Genomic DNA, 16,835 nt, shown 5'->3' on the forward strand with positions numbered 1-16,835 from the left:
CTGGAGGGCTTGTTAAACCCAGCGTGCTGGGCCCCAGGTTTTGAGCTTCTGATTTAGTATGACTGGGGTGGGGTCCAAGAACTTGCGAGGCTAAAAAATTCCCAGGTGATACTGATGTGGCTTGTCCAAGAACTACCTTTGAGAACCACGGCTTCACACGGTGCTTAATTCAAAACTAGACAAAAGCCTGCACAGCGAGGAACCTGTGGATCTCAGCCCACAGCGAACCTCAGTAATTGTGCCATTCATCTTCAGTAACTTTGGAATTTCCACCCATTAGGAGTTGAAAGTCACAAATATGGCTATCATAAGGAATCTTGAAATACAGGCAAGAAGATACCGCAATGATTAATTTTTGCTTACATTGTTCTCTTTACCTGCAAGACCATAGCTATCTATCCTGCAAATAAAATGGCACTTTTTCAAGGGAAGACTTCTGCAAATGCTACCTCTTGCATAGGAAGATTTCCCAATCCTCCAATTGGAAAGAATTTTTCCCTCAACGAACTACCATAGCATGCACCTGCATTTCTCATAGTGTTCATCTCTTTCTATCTTGGATTATTGGTATGTGTGCCTACATTATATGCATCATATCACCTACCTCCCACACTCCAGAATCTGCTGAGTAATCAAGTCTGGGATGGTACCCAGGTATACGGCTTTTACAAAACGCCAAACCACCTGTGATTTACGTGCCTGAGAAAAGAAACACCTCATTAAACTGTGATGGGATATTAAAATGACACACTCAGATACACACACACACACACACGCACACATCCATCTAAATGAAAAAATACGCTTTTCCAAAGGACCACATCCCAGTAGATAATCTGAGAAAAAGGTAGTTGGAAGCTCAAAATACAAGCTATTGTTGGAGGCATGTGGATCTTAAATGGAAGAAGTCGTGTCTTGACTTTCTCCTGTGCTTCTGCTGCTCCTCTCTCTCTAGGGCTCCTACAAATCTTTCTGTATCTCTGTGACGCTTGAGGCTTGTGTGTGCGTGTGCGTGTGTGTGTGTGTGAACTCTGTTTCTCTCTTTGGCTGTAAGTTCTGTTTTGTGTTATGTTCATCTGCATTAAGCCTGTTTGGTGTGATTCTTACAGATGGCATAAAAGGGTATTATTGAAATGACGTTTCTAATAGTCTGGACATCTTCCAGCACATAAAATCATAGGACCAAATTCTTTCATCTAATTAAGTTTGAAGATAATTTAGCTGATTGATAGTTGGGGTAGAAAGAACTTCTCTAGACCGGGGAGCCAAAAATGGCACATGCTTTAAGTAATCTCACCTCCTGCCATTTTCAGAACTTACCGTAAATTAATTCGGCTGATCTGTTTCCTGAAATGCACTTGAATTATCTATAGCAGAAATCTTATTGGTAACTTTAATCCTTCTCCTCTCTTATGCTTATTATGAGCTCAACTCCGTAACCACTGTATTTCTTTTTCTCTTTTCATGTCCTTATGAGTAAACAACTGGCAAAGTACAGGGACAGAAATTAACAATGAAACATTTTTATGAGCAATTCTAATTTGACATTCTTTTAGTGCTTCAATTAACTAATGCAAAGCCATACCACCCATTTAATAAATAATAATTGATTATTAGGATCACCTGCATACTATTACAGACAATTCACTACCTATTCTGTTTTGCAAATCAAGACTGTTTACCACAGGGGAGTAAAAGGAAAAGAATGGATACAGCTCAGCTTGATTGCTGGACAAACTACTCCAAATTTTTGCCAAATTGAGATATGTCTGTAATAGCACCTTGGGAGCACGGGGGAAGCCACTCCAGTTACAAGAAGCTCTTTCCTTCCTACTAGCTGGGGAGACCCTCAGGGGTAGAACCACTTCCCACTCACCTTGTAAGCCCAGCCCATCACACATAATAGTCACTGACTAAGTGTCTGTAGGGAGGCATATAAAATACAAAACCCACACTGCTCCTAAAGGTCTACTTAGTATTCTATGAATGCGAAAATGATATAACCTTGTGTTGTGTAATCTCATAGAATTTGAGTTCTGACACTATTTTGTTTGTTTATTTGATTATTTAACCAGTTGGTTTTATATTTAGTTTTGTGGGTTCACAAAGCCTTTGAATAGAGAAAAGCCTAAACATGCCTGTTCCTAGAGGAAAAAGACACGTTTTTTCAAACCATGGAAATCTTAACATTATCTTAAACTATCCAGATAGTGCCATATTTGCTCAATTCGAAAGAAATTCTCAAACAAGAAGAGAAATCTCCCTACTCAAAATGTGTCGTCAACACTCAGTCCCATTAGAGAGTGCGTTCATCCCAAAATATAGCTGACAGCGTTTTTTTAGGCAGATCCTTCATCTCTGCACCAAAGCCACTCAATTTTCATTATCTGGTGTTTGAAGAGCAATTATCTTTTAATATGATTCTAAAATTATCCTCAAAGCCAAAGTAGATGTTGGCTGCTTTAGCCATTTGATTTCTTTATATGGTTGTTTAACTAATAGTTGTAAAGCCACAAACAAAAACCGGATGAAAACGAATGAGAAACAGTTGCTATCAAAAGCTATGCTTTTCTTTAGTTTCAATTGCCCATATACAACCATATTAACTTAAAATTATGAGCTAGAGATAGAAACACAATAAAATGTTTCACTGAAGCTTTGTTTGTCTTGTAACTTCAACTCCAGTTTTTATTTTTTAAGGAATTAATTCTACAAGTAACACTCTGTGACGGATGTCATTCAAACTACAGAAGCTTATTGGGTAGTTAAAAGGAAAAAATCAAGTAGTCATTCTACTAATCCCTTTACAAGGAAACAGCTTTCTGCATAAAAACTGGAACTTATGTGGCCATTAGCAGATGCTACATCGAGCGACCAAAAATATACACATTTAAATTCTTAAGCACAATCTATGAACACTACACAGATGGTTTCCAAGAAACTGTACCTAAATTGATTACGATAAAAATGATCTGCTGCAATTGTTTCTGTCAAAAGGGAGAACAGAATTTGTCCCAATGTGTCGCTCTGCCCACTCATGCAGAGAACCCAGCTGCTGAGACAGATGTTGCTCTAAGCACTTTATTTTAGGGTCATTAAAATGGTTACAGGGGTTAGTCATTCACTGTTTTATAAATTGTGCTTACTAGCTGAGCTCAACAGATGCTGGAAAACTTCTTTGTAGTTGATCAGAAACAAAGTTTCTTGTCAGATGCCATCTACCTTGTGTTTAGATGCAGAAATTAGGAACAAATGGGAATGAATAGTTAAACAAAGAAGCGCATACAAATTGTGGCGCATTTGATCTGGGAGGAGATCTCACACAGCTCTATTAATAATGCTGATGCTCGCCTCCGAGCCTCCTCCGGCTGGCAACGCGAAGCTGTCTTGAAGGCTTGAGTGTGCTCGTTTTAATTAAGAAGTTTGATGTCTTATATTAATATTGCATAATTGTATTTTTAAAATTGACCAAGGTCTGTGCCATTGTCCTTAGTAAGGTGTCGCACTGAATTTGTCAGACAGTAGTACAGATCTTCCTGCTGCTCCTGAGAGCACTCTTCTGTAGAAGATTGTTTCTAAGCCTTTCTGAGAATGTTGTGTTGGCTCTCTCCATTAGAGATGGTGATCTTCCTACTGAGCTCTGATTTTATATCATGATGTATTGAGATGACACTTCATATATCAACAAAACCCATACAAAATGGTGGGCACACATACTATTCTGGGAAGGTAGCTATTCATGTATAGCCATATGTGACCCGTGTTGACAGTGGTTTGAACTATTACTCTTACTGCCCTTTAGGGAGCTAGGTTGCAGAACTGGTAAACAATACTGACAGAAATTCACTGCAGCTGAAGGACACAATATGTTCTTGTCATACAGGAAATTCAGAAACTCCTAGGAGACAACTTGCTTACGACCAAAGGGCATAGAAGGAGATGACATGGGAGCAGGAACGGGGACAGCTAGGGGTGAAGCCGTGAGCTACCCTAGACGGGAGGGTGTTCTAAAGTAGAAGGAGCTGGAAGTATTATGAAATTCATCTGATTTTTGAGTAAGGACAGGCAGGCATGGACTTCAGCTGCTTAAAAAGACTCAAAGCTCGGTGGAGAGTTAAAATCAGGAAATGTATGTAAAGAAATAAAAAGCCTGGCTTTGGAGTGAAAGCAGGTTGGTGATTTGTGGAGCCTAAAGCTTGTACATGTAATTTGGGAGACAGGTCTCTGAGAAAAAGGTTACAATTCTTAAAAATCCCCACTGTGGGAGTCCATAGATGGTTCCCATCCGCCCAGGCTGTGTTTCAGTGTATCAAGGTACCAAAGGAGAGAATAACAACGTGCAGGTTCCTCCCAAAATTGGCATTTCATATTCAGACAGTTTTCGGGATGGATTTACACCTTACTGGGTACCTGCTTCAACCTTTTAATTTTATAGAAAAAGAAATTCAAGTACACAGAGGTCAAACCCAATTGTTTATACCTCTTAAATCTTGAGACAGGATACCCTCCAAGAGTGTATTTTGTTGGAGTGAGGTTGTCACCCTCCGGGAGCTTTGTCTTAACCTTGCACTTGCTCTAAAGTAGGCCTTTTACTGCTGTCTGTCGTGTCCACATTTCTCAGCTACACATTTAGACTATCTATAGGCAATTTATTACAAATGGTACATGCTGGAGTTGGTAAGACACTTAGCTGAAGTCTTTCTCCTGTGCATCAACTTTCTATTTCCATATAAGGATCCACATTTTCCCATTTTGTAAACTCTATGAGGGCTGAAATAATATTAAATAAGCTTTATTTTACAAGAGGAAAATATTAGCCAAATGATGCCAAAAATACAGTATCGACAATGTCTTTGCTACTATGACACTGGGGAGCCTGTGTCCTTATCCGCTTATTTTTGGGTCCCCCAGACTTAGAGAATTGTGTCTGTGCATTGTAATCCTGTTGAATCACGGACTCGTCACACAGTCGCGTTGGCTCTTCACAGTTTACGCTACATCTTCATATACATTAAATCACTGTACTTGCACAATATTTTTAAAATAAGTTTGGCAGTGGGAAGATATAAAAACCCTTGGTAAAAGTTAATATTTTAAGAGAAATATTCTTTAAATCTTTTGCTCTCCCTGGTATTATTTGGGCATGCAGGACTGAATTCAAATGCTTTCACCTTGAGTTTCTTCATACAACAAAGAAGTTGGATTCACTCAGGGGGCACCCTAGTTGGCATCGGGCAGCTATTATTACGGTCTGTTTTAGAAGATGAAACTTTCATGAGATGAAATATCTCAAGTAAAATTTTGGACAGGGGACATGTGCTGAGCTATTTTCCAAACATTTGTAAAATAACCCAAAGAATATATAGAAATAAGCTGTTAGTGAGATTAAAATCTGTGATCAGGGGCTGGCCCAGTGGTGCCAGCCAGGGGATTCACGGGTTCGGAACCTGGTGCAGACCTATGTACCTTTGTCACGCCATACTGTGGCAGGCGTCCCACATATAAAGAGTAGAGGAAGATGGGCACAGATGTGAGCTCAGGGCTAGTCTTTCTCAGCAAAAAAGAGGAGGATTGGCGACAGATGTTAGCTCAGGGCTAATCTTCCTAAAGAAAAAAAAATCTGTGATCAATCTTATGTCATAGGGTTCCCGGTGCCCATTTCTAACTACCTTAGAAGCAGCCATTCCTTCCTTTGGGCACCAATTCAACTTGGCGCATAACTTGCATATGGCACTTACACATGTTCCATCTCCTCCACTGAATTCTAAATTCCCTAAAGGCAGTGAGTGAACTTTACTCATCTCTGTATCTCCTACAGATACAGCAAGCACAGTTTGTCTTACCCAGTAGGTTCTCAATCAACAATGAATGAATGGCAATCAAGAGAGAGAACTGCAGCTTTTACTTTGGAGGAAGCCATGGGACCCTGAGGAACAAGGTCGTGATAACAAAGTGACACACAGAGGTAACATATGGCAATGAAGTTTAGCTTGAGTGTGTGACCCATATCCCAGGCAATACGGTGGTAGAAGGGCATGCAGTCAGACTGTTCATGCTCTGAAACTGTGTAAAACAAACAAAAAGCATGCAGTCCAATTTATCAGGCAGTGTGCTACAAAGGCATTTCTAAAATGCAAGTTCTCAAAAAGGGGCCCTGATATCCAGAAGGGGGTGAAGAAAGCAACAGTTGAGGAGTATCCCCCATAATTGTGCCCCGCTCCCTCTCACATCAGGAAGGCTACACGCTCTCAACTTGGTACTGCCGGAACTTAATGCGACAATTATTTTAAAGAAATTCTAAACAATCCAATTTAAAGATTTTAAGTGATCTGGCTTTTATGTGGCAAACTGACTGGAATAGGTCAAGAGCAGCTTCAATAGGACCATTCAGGAAGCTGTTGTAAGCAAACGATATTGAGGATTTGCCCTGGGCTTGTGGTAGTGGGTATTGGGAAGAACTGGGCGTTGAGCCAATAGAACTGGATGATGGATTAGATATGGACACGGGGAAGAAGGAGATGTCCATGATACCTTGGCCTGAGGAATGGAATGCATGGAAATACTCTTTCTTCACATGGAGGCACCAGACAGGAGGGCACCAGGAGCAAGATCAAGAATTCAGTTCTGTGCATGTTAATTCTGAAATGTATATGAGATCTGTCCAGGTGGATATATCAATGGAGAAGTTGTGGTTCTGGAGTTAAGAAGAAAATTCTGGGCTGGAGATATACTTTTGGAAGTCTTCAGCCTATAAATAGTATTTTTAAAACAATATATGTGTTTAAATTTGCCAGATGGTAAAAACTTGAAAACTGAAAATATATAACAAAAGATAAACAAAGGAAATACCAAGTAACAGAGCAAAATAAGGAAAAAAGTGAAATAATGGGAAACAAAGGATTTTGTAAGCAACTTGTAAGAATAAACGTAAATAGGAAAAAAACTATTGGAAGAAAAGAGACTTTAACTTGGGTCAAAAAACTGAAACTGTGAATTATATGAGGGGCGAACCTGTGACAAAATGACGCAGGAAATGTGAAAGTAAAGGAGGAGGCCAGGCCAACCAGGCAACTTCAGACATACAGGGAGCAAGCAACGGAAGCAAGACCCACTGAGGTTCACCCTCAGGTCAGGGAGCAAACCTCACATGCCCAGAGGACAGGCCAGAGCTGAGCTGTGTGGGAGTACTGCTGCCAACATGTGGCAGGAAAAGCCTAGAGCCACCCCTCATGTATTATTTGTGAGCTGCATCAGAGAGTTTGCAGTGGGGGAATAACGAGTGACTCTAGGCTGTTTGCCCCTGTGTTCAGGTGAGGGATCAAGGCAAGGGAGTATATCCTTCAGATTATGCTGGTCCAGCATTGGAATCCAACCTAAGACTCATCCTTTTCTTCCTCCCATCAGTCTGCACCCAACAGTTAGGATGAGCTTTTAAAAAGATCAGATCTGATGATCTCACTGCCCTGGTTAAACCCCTTTGCTTTTAGGATTCCAAACCTAAATCCTTAACACAGCCTCCACCCAATGGCCTCTACTGACTTCTCAGCCTCACTTTGTTCGATCCCCTCATATTCTCTCTACTCGAAACAAAGCAGCCTTTCATCTTAAAGGATCATTTTTGTTGCAGTGTTATTACACGGGCTCCCCCTCTGTCTGGAGGACTCTGCCTCCCTTCCAGGTTAACGAACGCTTATCCATTCTCCAGATCTCAGAGGACAGAGAGCGTTAGGGACGCCTTTCCTGACTCCAGACAAGATCTCTCATCACTGCCTGTTCTTCCCCTTAAACCAGTTAGCAATCAACAATTACGTGTTTGGAATACCGTAATATTTTGGAATAATTACTTACATTATCTGTAATCTTCACTAAGCTATATGCCTCATGAGGGTTGAGTCTTGTCCATTTTACTCAGATTTTTATTCTGTGTTTATTTCAGAGCGAGGTAGAAGCAAAATTGCTTTCTCTGCCCATTTTTAGTGATTGTGGTAATGAATATATGGTGTTAGAGGAGACACTGGGGTATAGAAAGTTGACCAATGAATACGTATTGGATGGATTAATTCACCCTCGGACCTTCTTTCTTGCCTATCTGATAGTTACTAGCAATAAGTGAAAGAGACAAATGAGGGGAAAAGGCTCTTAACTAACTTTCCCTTTGATTTATTTCTATGGGATTGCTCCTATGCATTAGCTTCTGTACTCAGGTGATAAGAGCTAAGAAGTAGAGCTCTCATTTGCTCCAAAGGAGATGCTGGCTCACTTTTCCCAGGGAAGCAAGTAAAGAACCAAAACTAAGGATGCCTCAATGTAGCAAAATACGTTTAGCCTCTTTCCTCCCAATCTCTCTACAATGCAATCCATGTAAACACAGATGATGTTCACATAAAATTCTAGTCCTGTCGTATGGCTGGCATCACTAAAATCAGCTATTAAGACGACTGTCAGTTTCTGTCGTTCCAGCCTGCTCCTTCAAGCTCTCCTCATCTTCAGGAAGCTTTGCCTAACATCCTGAGTGATTCTGTGGGCAGTAAACTTGCAGTCCTTCAGCTCATTAGGATGATGGAAAGACGGTTTCTCTGATCTCCTTTAATAATGGAGACGATGGTCTTTCTGTGCTGGAAAGATTTTTAACCTCACATAGAGCTGATTAGTTAAGTGATTTTGGGGATCAAGTAGTTTTTGGAAATAAAAGACTATAGAGAAGATTTACTAGATTAGAGAACTTTGAAAAAGATCAGTTTTTCTTCTCAGGATACTATACAGATTAATCACTTATTGTTTGCCTCATATTTCAGGCTGGAGACAAAAAACAACAAATGAATAGGCTGTGAATTAATCAGCACTTCAAATTTTTCTGTCATTGGTTACTCCATGGAAATTGTTTTCTTTTCTCTTCTTTTTCCTTTTTCTTTTCCTTTTCCTCCCTCCTTTCCTTCCTTCCTTCCTTTTTCTTTCTTTATCCCTCTTGTTTTCATGCCACAGGCTCTGTCTCTGTTTCTGTCTTTCTGTCTTTCGTTCTCTCCTTTCTTAGAAACCTGTTTAGCAGATTCAGGATGCAACAAGAACAGAGAAGTTAATTCAAATATCTAGCTTTACTAAGCTTATGAAAATCCTCCTGAATGGTCATTGCCATATGATGTGGTAGATTTTGCTTCAGAAATCAAACTGCTCTAGGGGGCTGCCCATCATATTTATTATGAAGTTAACTATGCATTTCTTGAAGATACGAAATGTATTTTTTATGCTTTAATTATAGGGCAGGTCACAGAATTGTTGCCAAAGTTATTTTTAAATTGAATATTATAATAAAATATGTCTATAGTATCTAAAATCATGTGTGTTGTGTCAGTCACTGACCTGTCATATACAGCATCCTGACACTACTGCCATGCAGAGCAGAGGAAAATGGCCCCTTCATATCATTTCTTCGTTCAAGGATATAAAGTATTGTGGATTGGCAAATAAGCTTCTCTTTTATGGCATATTTACTCAGAAGATCTTTTAACGCAATGAAAACAGACATATGAAAATATTCCCATCAAGATTACAGATTTGTAAAGTAATATGGGTAGTATCAAGTTCTCCAGAGTCTAGTCATATAATTTTCTCCAATATTTTGAAATAAAATCATAGAGAAAAGGTTTTTAAAAAAAGTTTTATTACAGTAATCAGTGAATATACATGTACTAAGTAATAAAATAAATACGAGAGAACTGAAACAGTACCATAGTCATAGCTTCAAATAGATTTTAATATTTTTCTAATTGTAAATAACACTTCATAAAAACTTTAGGAGTTACAGAAAGTAACTTGGAAAAATACAGTTTACCAAAGCCTGGCACCAGGGGCTCTCCATTGTTAATAGGAGACAGTATTCTTTCCAGTCTTAACAAACAGTATGTCAGGAGACACATTAGCATAAGACTCGGAATGAAACAGCCCATTTCTCTGATCCCCGAAGAACCTAGGGATTGACAACAAGAGACAGATGGCCTGTTGTAAAGGCTTCAATTCAAGGCCAGAACCTCCACATGGGTGAACATTCTCCTGGCCAGGACGCTGCCTGTGCATTCCCATAATGCACCTCGAGAGTCTCTCCACTGGAGGAGATTTGATAGCAGATACTTGGGGTTATGGGTGGAGGACAGATGTGAGCCTGGCGTAAGGACCTTGAGGTGAGACGTGGGGACAGATTTGGATAGAACCATAGTATTCCAGTGGGCTGCGTGTTGGCTGAGTCTGGTAGGCATGGCTGGGGGCAGTGCAGCTTCTGTTTCTTTGGCACGAACTCACGCTAGTCTCACTCTCTGCTTCAGCATTTCTTTCCCCATTAATCATGGAAGATCTGAGAGGCCTCATTTGCTTTGTTATTTTTATTTTTTAAAATTTGATGGCTGATAATGTAAGCAAAAGCCATGTCACAGGATATTAAAATGACTAACAGAGTGAAGTCAGACATATGATCCAATTCAGTTACTCATGTAATTCCCTATTCATAATATAAAATAAGAACCTAGGAAGGTTCTGTATATATATATATGATATTATAAGAAAGCTTCTAACATCTTCCAACAAAAATGTAATAAAGAATTTTTAGAAATTGGCATCGGTCCCCAGAATTTCTTATAGGATGCTTGAGGTGGTCAGATGCTGAAATAATAACCTAGAAATAAATGTGTTTTCTACGTTTAAAAGAAGTGATACAGTGAGTCACTTACAATAGTGCTCAGCCACAGCAAGCTCTCAGTAACTGGCTGGAGAAGCACGGAGTACACTTCAGCACAAAGAAATCACCTGAAAATACTATGTCTCTGTACGTTTGCAGTGGTATTTGCTGTGCTTAGGAAGCCCTTCTCTTCCGTTAACCATTGGCTAACTCCTGCCCCTATTCAGAATCCCCCCTAGAAAGTCATCCTGGATTTCTCCAGGCTTAGTCTTCAATATGCACAAACCTTCTCAACTTACATACTTCTCTTGATTCTAGTGGTCAAAACATTGTATTCTATTTGATTCCTAGTTGTTTTTCACCCCATCATGCTATAATAAATCCATTTATTTTGAAATGAAGATTTAAATAATTCAATAGAATTCACCCAGAATTTGATATCAAAAGAATTGAGATCAACGCAACCCTTGAATTGTTGTTAGTACTATTGACTCGATTCTGACTTCTAGTGACCCTGTGCACAGCAGAGCAGAACCCTGCTGGGTCTTTCCTGCACCCCCCTCTCGCCCTCCAGCACTACATCAGACAATGCTCCACTGCTCTTCCTAGGGTTTTCACTGACCGTTTTTTTTGGAAGTGATGGCCGGGTCCTTCTTCCTAGTCTGTTTTAGTTGTGAAGCTCCCTTGGAATTTGTCCACCATGGATGACTCTGTTAGTACTTGAAACACAAGTAGTATAGCTTTCATCACAGCAACATGCAGTTGCCACAGTATGACAACTGACAGATGGGTGGTGTGGTTCCCTGATCAGGAAACAAACCTGGACCATGGTGGTGAGAGCCCCGAATCTTAACCACTAGATCACCAGTGTTGGCTACCATTAAATATGCTATCCACTTTAAATTAATTTTTATGTATGGTTCAAGGTAGGGATGAAGTTTCTTTTTTTCCCATATCAATATTTAGTGGTTCCATCACCATTTGTTAAAAGACATTTTTATTATACAAATAATGCATTTATTCTAGAAAAACATAAAAAGAAAAAAATTATACATGGAAACATCAGTGTATAGTATTTACCATTTTCCTTGGATTTGTTCTGTTTATGAATACAACTGTATATTTCTTATTTTCATGCTCTCTTTTCTCCCTCTGTCTCATGAGAATACTATTTTTTCATTATAAAATGCAAAAAATTTACATTTTGATATTTGTGAAATAAGAATACATTTTACAACTGTTTTATAAAGAATAAACAGGACCTCTTTGAAGGCCACATTATACATGCTGTGATTTGTACTGGCTGGAGCACTGTAAACTTTGCCATTTGTAAAGGTTTCTATTTTTTTCACTGCCACCTGAGCTGAGTTATTCTCATTGGAAGTGCCAAATATGGTTAAAATTTGTTAGCTTCAACCTCTATTTTTTCTAAAAAAATTTTTTTTAAAGCATTAAAATAAAAGATCTTGGAACTCCCATTTTCAACAATGAAGGAGTACTTGATAATGGTTTTATCATTCTACCAAAAAACAAGCAGAAAAATAGAGAAAATATATGGAATAACTTTTTCAGAGATTGGCCAATGGACAAAGTACAACTGTAATCCCTGAGATGAGGAAAACAAATGAGTCGAGTCTTATGATTAACCTGGTTTTCTCTCTCAAGGAATTTTATGGATCTTGTTGTAAGAAAGGAGAACCCAAGTTGAGAAAGGAAAAACTGTTGAGTTGAGCAGGCAGAGATGGTAGCTTGTGGAATCTTAGGTGGATGAAATTTTGAAGGCAATTTATCAGAGACAAGGAAACCATTCAGACAGAGTTCCAAAAATATATAGAGTAGTCCCCTTGAATCTGTTGCTGTAGTGACACGCATGCATTAAGTGAAATTTCACAAGGTTGCACAAAGCAAAACAAAAGAGCTGTCAGCTAATCAATTTCCAGAATCCAAATATGGTTGGAGGGCCAATCAGCCAGAGAAAAAGGCCTTATTGAACAACTAGAGTGCTCAGTAGAGACTTCAAAAGAATCATATCATATAGTTAGGGTTAAACTCAATAAAGGTTTTTCCTGACCTGCCCTAACAAAACTTTAAATCAAGCTTAAAATAATCATGATGATCCACAAATAATGATGATCCCTGACAATTCAAAGTGAAACAGTTTTCAAAGAAAATCACAAAGCATAACATCCAATATTCAATAACATAATGTCACAATGTTCAATCTCCAATCAAAAATCACTTGCTTAAAAAGAAGGAAACTGTGACACAGAACAGGACAAAAAAAATAATGAGCCAATACAAATGAATTCCATAATAACAGAAATTATTGAATTAGCTGACCCAAGCTGTAAAACTGCTACTATAAATATGCTTAAAGTTTTAAAGGAGAAAATGAACATAATGATGTAAGAAACTAAAAATTTGTAAGAGAATCAAATGGAATTTCTAGAGCTGAAAATTATTTGAAATAAAAAAATACTGAATGATCTTCATTGCAAATTAAATACTATTGAAGAGAAGATCAAAGAATTTGTGAAGACAGGATATAAACAATTATACAAATTGAAGCATAGGCATTAAAAAATGCCTGAAAAATTCAACAGAAGCTCAGTGTCCAGTGTGACAATATCAAATGTTCTCATATACAGGAATTTCGTGTTCTGGAATGGGGACAGAAAAATATCGTAAGAAAACATGAGTGCAATTTTCAAAATTTGATGAAAATTATAAACCTGTATTGTAGATACCTGAAGATACAGGATGAACTACAACTCAAAATTTTTTTTCAAATGTTAAGACTTATGATGCTATACACATGTACCATGAAGATATGAAAACCCTTATTACTCACATAATGAGGCATCTGGGAAGTTTAAGGCAGTTTTCCCAAGCTGGCCTTAAAGTGGCTTGAGACAACAGGGAAGGAAAGGAGAATGGCTTGGAGTTTTATCGTGGTTAAAGCGTGTGGCAGGGTGAGGGTTCACCAAAGAAGGGAGCACTTGTGCTTTCTGATCATCTTTTCCAGATGTGGGCAGAAGGGGAAAAGGGAGGAGTGGGCCTTAAAAGCCATCGGTAATCAAACGTCAAATAATGGAGTAAGATTCTTTATTACAACCCACAAAACCAAGAAACTTAAGAGAACCCGAGCAGGATAAACACAAAGAAAACCACAACAAAGCGCATTGTAATCAAATTGCTGCAGTACAATTTGAGAAAAAGAGAATTTTAAAACAGCAAGCAAAGAAAGACACATTATGTATAAGGACAAAGATAAGAATGACTACAGACTTCTTATCAGAAACAATGTAAGACAGTATACGATGGACCAAGACCTATAAAGAGCCAAACAAAAGAAGAAAAATAAACCTGCTCAATTCTCTTTACAGTGAAAACTCTTTAAAAAATGAGGACAAAGAAAGATGTAAATCTGTTTTGGGGAATGGCCAAGCAAGATTGCATATGACCCGTCTTCCTGCAAATGATAAGTCTAAACTCTAAACATAATACAAAATGTAGCTATCTGAAGGCATTGGAGAGTTATAGAAACATTCAGATTTGAAAGAGTAGTACACCACAAGTGGAGAGAATTATATGCAGTAGAGTTGCTATTAGCATAGTTTTTAGCATAGTGAAATTAGATGCAAATGGAGATGGAGAAAGAAGAGAAGGGAAGACGAAGAAGGAAGGTAGCCAGGTAGGGATCTCCCCAATTTTGTATGCCCATATCTCTGGCTAGAGCAGACGCAAAGCAGCTCAGCTAAAGAAAAAGTATGTCAACTACGATCAGAGCTACAGAAAAGAAACAGAATTTTCAACTTGAGTGAATCCAGGATAATAGCACACCAAAGCAAAACAAATGACACACTTAGAAAAAGAAAAAACTACAGAAACCAGAATTGCCACAACTCGCAACTCATAATATCTAGAATAGACCTCCAGATATCTGACCAAGAAAATAAATATAAGACATAAATTATCAGTATCTGGAATAAAAGAGAAGACATTACCAAAGATACTAGAGAAATTAAAATGATGATAGGAAAACATCATCAGAAGTTTAATGCCAATAAATTTAACAGAGTAGATGAGATGGAAAAATTCCTTAAAGGACACTAATTATAAAAACTAACCTAAGCAGAAATATAAAAAAATGAGTAGACATCTATCAGTTAAAGAAATTATATTCATTGCTTAAAAACCTCTGAAAAAGAAAACTTCTGGCCCAGATCATAGCACTGGGGAAGTCTGCCCAAATTTAAGGAAGAAATATTTTCTATACTACAAAAATTATTTCAGAAAATAAAGGAGCAGGTAATACTTCCCAACTAATTTTATGAAGCTGGAATTTCCCTGGATAAAATTTAGACTAAGACATTAAAAGATCTGAAAAATCCCTCATGTACAGATACTACACACTTAACAATATACTAGCAAACTAAGTCATGGGGAAGTGGCTTTATCAAAGAAATGCAAAGTTGGTTTAACACTCAAAAATCAATCAGCACAATGCATCCTATCAGCAGAATAAAGAGAAAAAGCATATGATCATCTCACTAGATGCAAAAAAGTGTTTGACACCATCCAACACCTATGGAAATTGACAAAAAAATCACGTGAAATCAGCTCTTTAAGATGGGTACTGCGGTGATAAAAGGAGAGACACAAATTAGACAGCAGAATGGAAAAATAGGTGAAACAGGGCAGGTGGGAGGGTTAGGGACAAGGAAAGGGATGTAGAGAAGGTAAATGAGAAATGAGAGTCGAGCCAAGAGATGAGGACAAAAGAGAGAGAAAAAATGGGAGTCTGAGAGAAAAGTGAGGCTGAGTGAAGCAAGAAAGAGAAAGACTCAGGGAGTGCATCTGAAGAATCCAAAGGCTCTCGTTTGAATATTCATAGGGATTTTTGCTTCATTTCATAAAGGATTTATTTCATACTATGGCATTCACTCACCACTGTAATAAAAAATACGATGGTGACTGTTTTCACTTTCTAATATACAATTTCCTAGGTGTCATTGTCCTGATAAAATTGTCAGGAGCTCACATCTCGGTGAGTAGTGTTTCTCAAAGTGTGGTCCCCAGACACTGGCATCAGAGCCACTCAGTTGCTGTGGTTAAAACGTCAGGTCCTCATTTCCCCTCCCAGACATCCTGACTCAGAATCCCTGGGGGGCCACTTAGGAATTTAAATTTTAACATACACCCGCATGTGATTCCAAGGCACGTTAATGTCTAGAGAAGCAATTTAAACACTTAAACACACACAGAAAACATAAAACAACACATCACCTAAATGTCTCTTTCAGGGATTTCTGTAGTCTGAGTTGAATCTACCATCTGATCTGTATGTTACCCAAAGATTCTACATGGAAGTCAGACTCCAGCTGTTCTTGCGTGAACACGCTGACAGAGATGTGCAGGGCTGTCTCTGTGCAGGCTCATACACCCTCCCATCTTCTAAGCTCAAGGCCCTTCTCCTGCACCGTGGGAGGCTCCAACCCAGCCCATGGTGGTCTTCTCTCCTCTGATTTCTGGTGGTGGTTTTCGCCTGCACCCCTCTCCAAGCCCACCATAGACATGAGCCAGGTCTGGTGATGGTGTTGTTTGTGTTGGCTTACTCTCTCCTAACCTCTCTGGAGGCTCCTGCAACACAGGAAGTTAGCCCTATTGTTCTGTCTGCACTCGCCTCCCTGTGCAATGTCAGTAGTCGGAAACAGCTTCTTGATGGCAACAGACAGCAGATCCCCAGTGGGAGTTCTTGGCTGTTCTGTTTACAGAACCTTAGTTACGGGGGATTGATTCACCAAGTCTCTCAACCCAGACTCTTGGGCATTTCTTTGCAGTCTCTCTCCTCTGCCCAAGTCATGTGGATTTTTAATTCTCAGATGTCTTTCAAATCCATCCTCACCATGCCATCTCCATGCAGTTGCTTCTGTTCATCCTCATTCTCTCTCATTAGGGTTGCAAATTTCTACCTCTTCTCAGTCTCCAGTCCCTCCAAGCTCCTCTCTGCCAATCCTGCTTGTGCAATAGCTGCAAAAGGTAGCTTTTGAAAATATTCACACGGTAAAGTCACTCCCCTGTTTAAAGTATTATGAACACTCCCGCTTGTCTGCATATTACGGATTAACGACCCCTGCCCAGCGTTGAGCCTTTTTGTCCTGACTCC

This window comes from Equus quagga, chromosome 5, assembly GCF_021613505.1.
Source record: "Equus quagga isolate Etosha38 chromosome 5, UCLA_HA_Equagga_1.0, whole genome shotgun sequence".
NCBI lineage: Eukaryota > Metazoa > Chordata > Mammalia > Perissodactyla > Equidae > Equus > Equus quagga.